This window comes from Lactuca virosa, chromosome 8, assembly GCF_052849685.1.
Source record: "Lactuca virosa cultivar CGN04683 chromosome 8, Lactuca_virosa_CGN04683_v6, whole genome shotgun sequence".
In the NCBI taxonomy this organism is placed as follows: domain Eukaryota; kingdom Viridiplantae; phylum Streptophyta; class Magnoliopsida; order Asterales; family Asteraceae; genus Lactuca; species Lactuca virosa.
The window spans coordinates 28,544,169-28,552,056 of NC_136433.1; positions in this window are offsets into that span (position 1 = coordinate 28,544,169).

Sequence of the window (7,888 nt, forward strand, 5' to 3'; positions counted from 1 at the left end):
GCTCTAAACAGTGGACGCTAGGGTAAGGGAGGGTTATGAGCTCTTAAAGTTGTTTAAATAGCCTCCACACCCGAAATATTAGGGTTTCTGGATGATAGGCGTACGCTGGGCGTACATCCATTACGCTGGGCGTACGTCGAGGGACTCCCGCGTTCATTTACTCCATTACGCTGGGCGTACATCCAACTTACGTTGGGCGTACCCAGCCAATTACACGAATACACTCCATGCATGCCTAGGACCCCTTTGCCAAATATTTCCTTTAGGGACCATTATTGACACTATCTTCAAAGTGTCATAACTCCTTTATTCTAAGCCCGTTTCCGACGAACTTTATATCCACGAAAAGGTGGCGAGAAGCCCTACGCTTCTAGCAACACACCCCGACCCGAAACCTTCTCGAATAAAACCCATTGCCCATAAAAGACCGAAACGCCCTTACTCTTGATCTCGGGGATCCATGAATAATTACTCTTAGAACGGGGCGTTACAATTCTCCCCCACTTAAATATGATTTCGCCCTCGAAATCGCCAATTGTCAACTCTGGCTACCCAAACGTACATACATCAATACCCTTACCAAAACCAACACTCACACCTGGCCCAATCAGCCTCCGGCTGGAATACCAGGCATGCCTACGACGAGTCCGCTCATCCCTAGGATGGAATACCCTCGTGTCTATACCCATGTTTGGCCCAATCAACCCTCAGGTTGGAATACCGAACACATCAGGTCCAATCAATCATAGGGTCCGGTCATCCTCATGATGGAATACCCTAGATTGGAATACCTCCACATACATAACTCAAACCCAAAACCATACTCGGAACCAAGGACCTTGTCCTTGCGTCCCCCCTCGAACTCTCCAGTTCGCCACACTTGAGTATAACCCACTCACACTTCCCTATCGCGATCTCTAGGTCCTTGACCTCCGACTGTAATATCCTTATGCAGTCCTCAACACCGGTCCAGACTGCTCCCGAGTCTGTTATCCTGCTGAATCACCTTCCTCTGTCCCATTCCCCGATCTGGAACCACTATCCTCCTCCTCTTCCAAGGAGACCGAAAACATGCCTGCGCATCATCCAACATTGACACAACCTCAACGGGCATCCAACCCGTATGTGCTTCCATATATCTGGTACAATCCTAGTGCTTACTACCAATAGCTGAAGCACTTTCGATCATCCATTTACTCCACTGCCTCCCTTTCAGAGGACCCACACTCCTTCTGGAGTTACATACCTTTCCTTTCCAGGAAGTCTACTCCACAACCATAACCGCACTTATAAGTTCCACTGAGCTAAACTCCACTCTACCGATCCACTAACACATACAGAGTCTTCAGCATGACTGGACCGCTCTTCCAGGCCTTCAGCCTATCTGGACCACTCTCAGAACCTTCAGCATGTCTGGACCGCCCTCCTGGGCCTTCAGCCTGTCTGGACAGTTCCCTGAACCTCCGGCCAACTCCATCATCATGATCAATACTTGGGGCCAGACCATATCGATTACTATTGCATGGTGACTTATTCACTCATTCTCCTCCTATCGATCCATGAACACATACAGAGTCTTCAGCATGACTGGACCCCCTTCCCAGGCCTTCAGCCAAACTGGACCACCCTCAGAACCTTCAGCATGTCTGGACCGCCCTCCGGGGCCTTCAGCCTGTCTGGTCCGTTCTCCGAGCCTTCGGCCTGACTGGGACGCCCACCGGCCTTCAGTCTCCCCGGACCGCTCAAACTATCATACATCACCCCGAACTATCTTTCCTGGGAATCTCTCCCGTACATACTGTTCTAGCCCTCTAGGGGTTCCGAACTCTAACTTCATTCCATCTACTCAGATCCCGGCCTAATCCTAGGCCTCACAACAACCAATCACCTTTTTCGAAAACCTTGGTCTGTACTCCGCCCCATCGGCCTGTCGCTTACTCATACCAGCCCACACTCTTGGCTGACTGAAACACTGCTGAATCCCAAACAGCTAATCAACCTCTAATGACTGTCGATCCTCCTGAGAATTTTCCAATTCTCCCCATTTAGAGCACTGACTACCAACCACCGGTGACTCAACCGGCATAAATCAATCATCCCTACTCAACATACTCCTCTTATCCATGAACTAATTTCCTCTGAAACGAGCAACTTCCACATAATCACTTCCCGACATCGCACATCACGAAGTCCAAGGGAGTTCGACTCTCCGCTGAACACTTCTCAAATCACAATTGCTATATCCGGCCACAAGACCATACAATCAAATTCTGGCCATCAATCCCTTGGATGCTAACCACCTACAACTCCTAGTTACTAACACTCCCAACCAAACCATGAAACACGCGGAACGGCGAATAAAATACAACACTACATAAATAACCAGATAACCAGACAATAACGAAACGAAAACATACCCGCAACCGCATCCGGCTCTGCCCTGACCTCCTCTGCTGTGAGCTGAAAAGCACGCCCCTGAGCCCTCGGAGGCTCCGCTCCACCCTGACCCCCGCCAGTGATCCTCATCTCCTGAGCCGGGGCTGACTGTCGACAATCCCTCCCATAATGCCCTTCTCTCCCGCACTTGCGGCACGCATCACCGGACCTACAAACTCCGGTATGACCCTTCCCGCACTTCTCACAAGTGCGGCCGCTCTGACTGCCCGACCTGGAATCAACGGTCTTGGACCGTTTCGGCGCCGGCTGCGACTGCACCGGGGCCTGCCTCTGCTCTCTCAACTGTAACTCAATCTCCAACTCACGCCGCCGAGCGGCCTCCTGCAACTCCAGTAAGGTCTCGCACCTCTGCGTGGACACGAACTGCCTGATATCGCTCTTGAGCATACTCAGATATCGGGACATCTGAGCCTGCTCCGAAGCAAACTCAGGGCAAAACATCGCCCTCCCAGTGAACATCCTGGTGATCTCCGTCACCGACTCCGAATCCTGCTTCAGTTCCAAGAACTCCTGAACCAATCTCTCCCTTTCAACCCGTGGAACATAACAGGTACTGAACATCTCCCGGAACTGATCCCATGTAACCGTAGTCCGCTGCACATCCGAATAAGATCCCGTAGTCAACCTCCACCAATCCTTTGCCCCGAGCCTCAAAAGGTTCAGAGCACACCTCACCCTCTGATCCGCAGGGCATGAACACGTGAAGAAACAACCCTCCACGTCTGACAACCATCTCATAGCAACAATCGGATCCTGAACTCCATCGAAAGTAGGGGGCTTCGTATTATCGAAGTCCCGATACTGAAAACCTCGACCGGCTCCTTCGGCTGTCGCTGCTACAGCCGCTGCAGCTGCCGCAACAGCCGTCTCTGCAAGAGCTGCATAGCGCTCATCAAAGTACTCAACCATGGCGGTCTTGATCGACCCAAACATCTCCGGCAACTCGGCCCGGAACATAGCAGCAACCTCATCATGCAGGATCTCACGAATCCTATCATCCAACTCTTCCGTACTCATCTGTCCAATGACCTCGGGTGGCACTGATCCACCCTGACCGTCCCCTCCTGATCCCGGTCCTGACCCGGATCCACCCCCGGCATGCCTCGTAACCACCATACTGAAAACACACCGCAATAAAATCGAATGCTTCCCCAATAACCCGGGAACCAACTCCCAACCCGACCCTAGGGGTTGTGACTTCCTTGATACGCGTATGGGTCCTGTGCTTTCAGTAGTACGGGCCCATACTACCTTCCACACCTACCCATATTTATATCAATTATCACCACAACACCCTAACGATAAACATAAACATAGCAACACTCAATCCTCACCTCTAAAGGAACTGCTAACTACCTCATATAGCAGGGAACCCTAGGCTAGCAAGCATCATATAATCAGGCAATTCTATCATGCAATTCCTGAAGATCCCTAGCCTAGTACTAGCATGCTGTTCTAACATATCACATAATCAAATAACTCGTATGGTATTTTGGGGTTTACTTACTGGCTCTGGCTGATCGTACCTCCGCATCCTCCTCTACTTATTTTTGAAAACCATTTCAATTTCACTTAAAAAAACTCTCCTTGATTTGAGACTGGATTCACACGAATGTTCCTCCAGTTCACTCAAACCAAGGCTCTGATACCAACTTGTAACACCCATAAAAATTGAGTCAAATTAAAACATTTTCATTCATTCAAAAACCATTAACTTCATAAATCTCGTTTTCAAAATAGTTTATTATCAGAGTATCCCCCAGAACCATATCATAAAAATCGTAAAACATGAGGAGCGGTACGATCACGCCTTCGCCTTGCCACGATCTCGTTAAGTACCTGAAACATAACACTACAACTGTAAGCCCGAAAGCTTAGTGAGTTACCCCCAAAATACCAACCACACATAACATACTCATATCATATCACAAATGGAACAGCCACGCACATCGGGTCTACTGTGTGACTGGTCCGCCCGCACCGGGCCTTCAGTTCACCTGGTCCACCCTCCGAGTCTAGCCATGTACATCGAGTCTACAGTGTGATTGGTCCGCCCGCACTGGGCCTTCAATCCACCTGGTCCACTCTCTGAGTCTACAGTATGACTGGTCCGCCCACACCGGGCCTTCAGTCGGCCTGGTCCACTCTCCGAGCCTCGGCACGTCTGGTCCGCCCTCTCGGGGCCTTCAGCCTATCCGGACCGCTCGCTGGGCCTTCAGAATGTCCGGTCCGCCCTGGGTATGTTTTCCTACAGCACTAAGCAGGACCCGCCTCAACCCAACCCCCGTCAAACAACCATGTGCACATAAAACAAATAATCACATAACAATCCTCAACCAGACAACAGTCTAACAGATCACATAGCATATCAACATCCTAACCAGGATTCCGACCTAACCGGTCACTAGCATAACATTACCCTATATCCCGGGTACCGACCTTAACCAGGTCACTAACATCACACCATACTAAATACCAGGATGCAGATCTAGCAAAACAATCACATAACAATCAATACCCGGATTTCCATCCGTTAAAGGGCCGACCTTGGTGCCGTAGACCCTGTCGATATAGTGAGGATAACTCACCTTGCGGCTACCGAAATCCTGCAAATCTCTGACTGCTGACTCGCCGGGAATCCCAACTATCACATGCAAATCATCACATTAGAATCCATCATGACTTTCTAGGCCAAGGGCCCACAACACTCATTAAGTCCATCATCCTCTTATTGGGCCAAGACCCAAAACCAAATTCTCATGTAAAGCCCAATATTGGCCCAATGTACTAAATTGGGCCCACCTCACCAAATGGGCCTAGATCCAAGGTCCATAATAATTATTGGGTCTAAATCATTCCATCCATAATGTTCAGTCATGGCCCAAGCCCCACTAGCCCATAAACAGCCCAATCACTTAAGGCCCAAAATCAAAAACCCAATAGAGGGCGTACGCTGGGCGTACTCCTCTGGTACGCGGGGCGTACACACGTCAACACCAAAAATCCTTCCATGTGCTTAATGGCTTAAGCACTTAAGCCCAAACTTCAGATCCATCGACCAAACATGCCTAGGATTCATAAAGTCTCAAACTTTATTACTTGGGACGTCCATAAAGCTCTTAACTCAAGGTCTTAATCCATTAAGAGCCACCTACATCACACATGAGACAATCAAAGCCTTTGGGACCTCATTTTTCTCACTCAAGACCTCTCCTAAGGTCTGAAAGGACAGCTAATCTCAACCAACTCGCATCATGCATCACAATGGGGGTTTTTGGGACAAGAATGGTGTCAAAACTTCACCACACTTAGATCTACACAAAATAGATGTCAAGCAAGAAACTTTATACCTTTAGGAGCTCTTGAACCACCAGAAAACTTCAGATCTACACGCTGGCCTTCTTCCTCTACTCACTAGATGCAACACCTTCTTCTCAAAACACTCCAAATTCACTTCAAAAGTTCACACACTCAAGAAGTTGGCTAGGGTTTGGGGAAAACGGATCTAAACAGTGGAGGCTAGGGTAAGGGAGGGTTATGAGCTCTTAAAGTTGTTTAAATAGCCTCCACACCAGAAATATTAGGGTTTCTGGATGATAGGCGTACGCTGGGCGTACATCCAGTACGCTGGGCGTACGTCGAGGGACTCCCGCGTTCATTTACTCCATTACGCTGGGCGTACATCCAACTTACGTTGGGTGTACCCAGCCAATTACACGCATGCACTCCATGCATTCCTAGGACCCCTTTGCCAAATATTTCCTTTAGGGACCATTATTGACACTATCTTCAAAGTGTCATAACTCCTTTATTCTAAGCCCGTTTCCGACGAACTTTATATCCACGAAAAGGTGGTGAGAAGCCCTACGCTTCTAGCAACACACCCCGACCCGAAACCTTCTCGAATAAAACCCATTGCCCATAAAAGACCGAAACGCCCTTACTCTTGATCTCGGGGATCCATGAATAATTACTCTTAGAACGGGGCGTTACATTCGATCCTGCAAAATATCAAAATGTAATCTTATCACATCATGTATTAAGAATAAAAGAATAGGAACTTATAGAGTTAGTTAATAGATTTTACCTGAAGTAGAGCCATACGTCTTGACTCTCCCATCTCTTAGATCTCTCAGGTAAATAGGGCAGCTTCGTCTCCAATGCCCCTTCTCTTGGCAGTAGAAGCAGATGGACTCTTTTGCAATGGCACAAGGAACTATCTCAGAATTTACCTTTTCTGGATTTCCAATGTCACCATTTTCAATGTCCATCGAAGTTTGGGAGTTTGATTTACCAGACAAATTTGCTTGATCAGCACGCCAAATCATTTCTGATTCAGCAGCTATAAGCAAATAGGTCAAATCAATGAGGGTCACCTCATGGTCCATCATATAGTACTCTCTAACGAACTCACTATATGATTCAGGAAGTGACTGAAGAACCCAATCAACAGCCAATATTTCTGAGATATCGACACCCATTATCCTTAACCTATCAATGTGTGACTTCATCTCTAAGATGTGTGCACACACAGGTTTCCCATCTTCGTGTTTACTTGCCAAAAGGGCTTGAGTGAGCTTGAACTTTTCAAGCCTTTGAACTTGTGGGTTAGGAAGAATAATTGGAGGAGGTGGAGGAAGTGAAGCATGACTCTCATTTCCTTTATTGTATCGTGGAACTTCATCTTCATTTGGTAAGCTTGTTCCAAGGGACTTGGGAAGACCATTGTAAGATTTAGACATCTACAAAACGGGAGAAAATTCAAGTTAGTTAATAAGAATCCTTGATGTAACACCCAAATTTAACATCAAGGCTAGGATCCAACACAATACTCTACAACCTAGAAGAGGGATGTCGTAATCTAGTTGCAGAATATTTGAAGGTAGGTAAATGACGATTTACCAATTTCCACCATGAAAAAACGAAAAAAACTTTTAAGTTTTAAATGAATTGAAACTCCTAGATCTTTTGAGATTCATTGAACTTTTCAATGGCATGTTTAATCTCGATTATGCCCTTCTATTTGTGACTGGGATGCCGAGGATCACAAACAAGGTGTGAATAACCATACGAATCACATGGTGCACCCAATTGCTACTATCACCTAATCAATGTGCCGGTTAGCCACACACGCTCCATTGATCTATGATAAACATCGAGCCACCCTTCGCCACCAATGTCAATCCCAAATTAGTGTGCCGGTTAGCCACACACGCTCCACTAACGTTTGACAAGGGTACGAAGTGTAATTCCATGGATTAGCATACAAATTCACATTTTTCCCTAAAGTAACTAAGATTGGGAATTTGTAAAAGCATTTAGTTACTTTGTACTTCATTATACTTATAATGGAAGGTTTCGTCCTATCCTACCCGTTCGGATAACGACCATCCACTAGTCAAGAGTGCGGTGGGTAAGAGTGGATACCCAT